Source organism: Triplophysa rosa, linkage group LG3, assembly GCF_024868665.1.
Source record: "Triplophysa rosa linkage group LG3, Trosa_1v2, whole genome shotgun sequence".
Lineage (NCBI taxonomy): Eukaryota > Metazoa > Chordata > Actinopteri > Cypriniformes > Nemacheilidae > Triplophysa > Triplophysa rosa.
Window position 1 is genome coordinate 16,127,763 of NC_079892.1, and position 6,000 is coordinate 16,133,762.

Here is a 6,000-nt window from a genome sequence, read left to right on the forward strand (position 1 = left end):
TGAGGGATTGTATGCTGAACACAAAGCTTTATTTTCTTATCTTTAAAAAATAAATGTAAAGTTGAACCCTTTCTTTTGCAGGGTCTTTTCTGCACCAAGAGATTCCCCCCTCTCCTTCCGGTTAGGGACCGGGCTGCTTTTTCTTTCCCCCAGAGAAATGCCCAGTTTTTGCCAGACTGCATGCACGGTATCTCCGTTGTCCAAGCACCGGGCCTCGGTGAACCTGAACTGCTGAACCTCCTCGGCATTGAACCTCTCAGAGACTCTTCCTGCTTTTTAGAATCCTCAAACCGTGCTTGAAATGCGCAGAGGCCTTCGCAAAAGAGCGTGGCCGGGGATATCGGGACGCTGAGGAATCACTCCGATCCCGCTCAGGACAGGTTCGCAAGGGTCAGCCAGAGATGACCCTTGCAACTTTTTTCAACTTTAATTTATTTATATAGCACCATTAAAAACAACTGTCGTTGACCAAGGTGATGTACAATCGATTAAAACAACACACCAACAAAACAATTAAAATCTACAAGACATAAACAGCCTGATAATATTTCTTATAGTAAATTACAGCACAGAGATAAACAAAGCCCAACTAATTGCAATTAAAAGCCAACGAGAAAAGATGGGTTTTGAATTTTGATTTAAACTCATGCATTGTTAAAGCAGATCTAACATGAACCGGTGGGCTATTCCAGAGTCTTGGTGCAGCAATAGCAAAGGCCTGTTCCCTTTCTGTCGGTCTCTTGACGTTGTGTCGAACCGACAGAATGGGGTTTGTCTTGAGAACCTATCATCTTCTGAGTATTTAGAAAAGGCCAATGAAAATTGGCGAATGAAATTTGCATGCCGGGCTCCTCCCCAGATGTCCGGGTATAAGAGGGAAGCCGGCGTGCTCATTCATTCACCTTTTGTTCTTCAGAGCCTACGCATCTGATGAGCTTCTCTACGATCTTTGGTGATCATTTTTCTGCTGGAATCTACGACGTGGACAGCGGACGGTCCCTTCCTGCAGTGACTCTCCCCTGGGCGTCTCGGCAGTTCCGGAGGTGTTCGAGCAAAATTCCTTTCTAAAAGAGCAAATTTCTCCAGCGTGGCATGTCCTGCTGTTCTCATGGGTGCAACACACTCATCGAGGAGGAGGACGGACACGATGCCTGCTTCCAGTACGCTGGGGCAGACGTTGTGGATACATCCTGCCCGCACTGCGGGCGGTGATGATTCAGACGTTGCGTCACAGGTGGCTGTGTTCCCACGGGACTCAGCCACCACCTCGTTTGCTCCCCGTTCCGTGGCGGCAGGACTACGGCCCTGCCGTCCGCTACGGCAGGCAGCGAGGGTGAGATGAGGATTACTGTGAGCGATAATCTGCCAGCCACTGGCTCACGGACCGTTCACACCTCGTCTCGCTCGTCTGACCGTTCCCCAGGAGACGGTCCGCCGTCTATTCCTCAATCACGTATTCGGACACGATGCGTGATGATGAGATGTCTCTTGCAACATCGGGGGGTGACGTACTGCCATCCGACTCCGACGATTCCTCGGGCTCCCTCCCTCGGGGGGTCAAGCCCAGGAAGAAGCGGACGTCGAAATGTCAGCCATGCTTTCCCGGGCCGCCGTGAGTGTTGGGTTGCAGTGCCCGCACTGCCTTTCCCGGCGCTCGCGGCTGGGTACATGGCGCCTCGGGTTTGAGCGCGGCTCCAAGCCGCGCCCGCCCCCAGTGCCGTGTTTACCGGAAGTGCATGAGGAACTTAGTAAGACCTGGAACGCCCCTTTCCGGCACGTTTCACGTCAAACAAAGTTCCGTCACCCTCTCTTCCCTCGAGGTTGAGACAGCTGGAGGATACGTCGTTGTCCCCCAGGTGGAGTATGCCGCCGCGGTGCTCGTGCCCATAGGAGGCGGCCACCGACCTAGAGGGGGGCTCGACCTAGACTCCCGTCCAAAGCATGTGGGGTCTCGGCATCTCTGGTGTCGAGAGCTTACATTGCGGCGGACCAAGCTGCCTCCTCTCTCCTCGCTATGGCTCCTGCCAGGCCAGGGCGTTGAGAGAGCTCCACGAGGGTAAGACCGACCCAGCGCGTATGCAGGAACTTCGCGCCGCCACCGACCTCACTCTACGGGCAACCAAGGTGACCACGTGGGCCCTGGGTCGGACGATGTCCACACTTGTGGTCCATGAGAAACTCCTCTGGCCGATCCTTGCGCAGATGAGTAGCGCTGAGAAGGTCCGCTTTCTCTACGCTCCCGTCTTGCAAGGGGGGGCTGGTTGGTGTTACTGTCGAGCCGCAGCAGCCCCTCTCACCCCCCGCCCGTCGGGGGCGCGAGACCCTCACGCGGCCTCCCCCAGAGGGTTCTCGACAGTAAAGAAGCAGTCCTCCGTGCCGCGACTCGGCCGCCTCAGCCGTCGAGTCCCGTGCACTGTCTGCTTCCCAGCAGCCCTGGTCCTCTTCGACGCCCTCCAGCTCTGGCGCCCCCCACTCAGGCGGCCCCCCCTGGAGGAGACAGCGAAGAGGAGACCATCGCCCCATCAGCAGCCGCTGCGAAGCGGCCCTCATGGGAAGACCTCAGGGGGATCGAGGCTACCATTGGGCCCGACCCCAGCCACATTGCTGGGAAGTCGGATAGGGATGGATCCTGCCCCGTCTCTCCATCTGCTGGCCCCCTCCGGGGGGCTAGCGCCCACTTATTCTCAAAAAAGGAGAGTTTCCTCTCTTTCTCTGGGTTACCACAGCTGCTCTCACCCTCTGCACGATGGTTAACGGCAAACTCGACGTTGCGTCATGGTGAAGCGCAATGTCGAGTATAAACACCAGCCCTCAGCACTCTCAGTCAGACAGTGCGTCAAGCTGCGCAGTCGCCAGGCAGGAAAAACAGCAGAGCCGATCTCCTCCCCGGGGGACCTCCCCCGGCAAGGAATCCGTACTGCTAGCCATCGAACCACCCCCCGGGGGGACGATGAAAAAGATCGTACCTTTAGTCCCCGTCTCATTTCTGGGAGCCTGTCCGGCTTCCCAGGCTGTCAGGCTGGCTAGGGAAGACGATTCGTCTCGGCTATGCGATCCAGTCGCCTCACGCCCGTCAAGATTCAGGGCATCCAATATACCTCAGTCAGAGGCTAGGATGTTCCCGTACTTCGGGCCGAGGCCGCCACCCTTCTGGTGAAGGGAGTGATTGAGCCCGTCTCACCAGCCGAGATGTTCAACGGGTTTTACAGCCTGTACTTCATTGTCCCCAAGAAAGGCGGGGGGTTGTGCCCTATCTTGGATCTGTGTGTTCTGAGCAGGCACCTATACAAGCTGCCTTTCAGGATGATCACACAGAAGCGCATCCTGACGTCCGCCAGGTGTCAGGACTGGTTCATGGCAATCGACCTGAAGGACGCTTACTTCATGTCTCGATCCTCCCTTGACATCGGCCGTTCCGACCGTTCGCGTTCGAGGGACGGGCATATCAGTACAGGGTCCTCCCCTTTGGTCTGTCCCTGTCTCCACGATTCTTTACGAAGGTCGTGCGGGTACTAAACTATCTCGACGACTGGCTCAGTTTGGCGCACTCTCGAGATCTGTTGTGTACACACAGGGACCTGGTGCTCCGGCACCTAGATCGGTGGGGCTACAGGTCAACTGAGAAGAGCAAGCTCTCCCCGGTGCAGAGCGTCCTCTTTCTCGGTATGGAACTCGACTCTGTCCTCATGAGCGGCCCCGCTCACCCCCCGTGGGGGGCGCAAGACCCGCGACGAGGAAGCCCGCACCCACGCGGCCTCCCAGAGGCAGTGCGACTGACTAGCGCGCCCGATCAGTGTTGAACTGCCTGAAGATCTCAGACAGTCAGCGGTCCCCCTGAAACAATTTCAGAGGCTCCTGGGATACATGGCATCCTCGGCGGGGGTGGTCCCCCTCGGGTCGATGCACATACGACCGCTCCAACACTGGCTACAGAGTCAAGTTCCTTGGAGAGCGGCACACCGGCATTAGGCATATGGTCATCACGCATTTCTGCCGACACACCCTAATCCCCTGGTCTCCATGACCTTCTTATGGACAGGGGGGCCCTTTGGGATGCCTCCCTGCAGGGTTGGGGTGCCGTGTGCAACGGGCAAGCAGTGTCGGGGCGGTGGACGGGTCCCCGCCTGCGTTGGCATTTCAACTGCCTAGAGTTGTTGGTTGTGCTACTTGCATTGAGGAGGCTACTACCTCTCGTGCAGGGCAAGCACGTGCTGGTCCGGTCGGACAGCACAGCTGCTGTGGCGTATATCATTGGATTCCCTCACGGCAACTAACATGACTCGCCCGGCACTTCCTCCTCTGGAGTCAGCAGGTGATCAGTTCCCTGCGAGCCACACACATCCCAGACGTCCTGAACCAGACAGCCAATGCGCTCTCTCGTCAGTCGACGCCTCGTGGAGAGTGGCGACTCCATCCCCGCGCAGCCGGCTCATTTTGGAGAGGTTCGGCCAGGCACAGGTGGTCCTGTTGCCTCCCCGGACTCCACCCATTGTCCGCTTTGGTACTCCCTGTCCGAGGCAACCCTTGGCACGGATGCCCTTGCGCACAGCTGGCTGCGGGACAAGCGGAAGTACGCTTCCCCCCAGTGAGCCTCAGTGCACAGGTCCTGTGCAAGGCCAGGGAAGAGGAGCATCAAGTGGTACTAGTTACGCCCCTTTTGGCCTAACCAGGACTTGGTTCTCAGAGCTAAGGCTCTGACAACAACTCCCCCCTGGCCACTCCCCCTGGCGGACTGCTTCCCCAGGGGAAGGGGCACGTTACGGCATCCCAGGAAAAACCTGGTCTCCATGTCTGGACGGGACGAGGAGATCCTGAGTGACCCACCCCCGGTCTGGTTGGGACGTCACTCAGGCTAGGGCTTCGGCCACTGGGCGGCTATACGCCCATAGGTGGCGCCTCTTCTCGTCCTGGTGCTCTTCTCGGTGAGAAGACCCGCGGAGTTGCTCGGTCGGGTACGAGCTGTCCCTTCCTCAAGAGAGACTGGGGAGTATCTCTCCCCCTCCACACTGGGAATGTATGTAGCCGCTATGGCCACTCATCATGACCCAAGTGCTGGGTAGCCTCTGGGACAGCACGACCTGGTCATTAGGTTCCTAAGGGGCGCGAGAGGGTGACCACCTTATCCGCGCCCCGTACCCTCTTGCGACCTAGGTGGTGGGCCTCAAGAGGCCCCGCACCCTTCGAGCCTCTCCGGGTTGCCGCTCTTTCTCAGTCTTGATAAAGACGGCTTTCCGCATGGCGCTCACCTCCAAGAGGGTAGGGGATCTGCAAGCACCCTCCTTGTCCACAGATTGCCTAGAACTCGGGGCCGGGATTCTCACGTTATCTTGAGACCCTGCCCCGGCTACGTGCCCAAAGTTCCCACCACTCTCCCGAGAGACCAGGTGGTGAACCTGCAGGCGCTCCCCACCGGGGAGGCAGACCCAACCTATCCGTGTTGTGTCCAGTACGCGCACGGCCCCTCTACTTGGACCGCACGCAGAGCCCAGAAGCTCTGAGCAGCTCTTTGTCTGTTTCGGAGGTCAGCAGAAGGGAGGGCTGTCTCCAAACAGAGGCTGGCGCACTGGATCTTGGATGCCCTCGTTAGGGCATACAATCTCATTTTGCCCCTGCCCGTTGGGAGTGAGGCACACCCCTCATGGGCACTGGCTCAGGGCGCCTCTCTGGCAGACATCTGCAGAGCTGTGGGTTGGGCTATGTGTGGTATACATACATGTATCCACATTGTAATGTGTATTTGTAATTATTTATGTTTTATTAATGTGTGTTTTGAGCCTGTTTAAATTATTACTGTAGCACACTGATTTAAAAAAAAAAAACAGTGCAATGCCGGCCTCTGCCAAAAGGGGGCGCCTAGGGGTTGTCATGGTGAGGCGCGTGTGTTTACCTCAGACGCTGCCAGCCGCATCTGAGGAAAGCCACAAACCGTTTCTTGTGAATATTTCTCCTGAAATTTCAGGTTTTTAATCTCCCTACGAGTTCCACAGACGGGACCCGTAA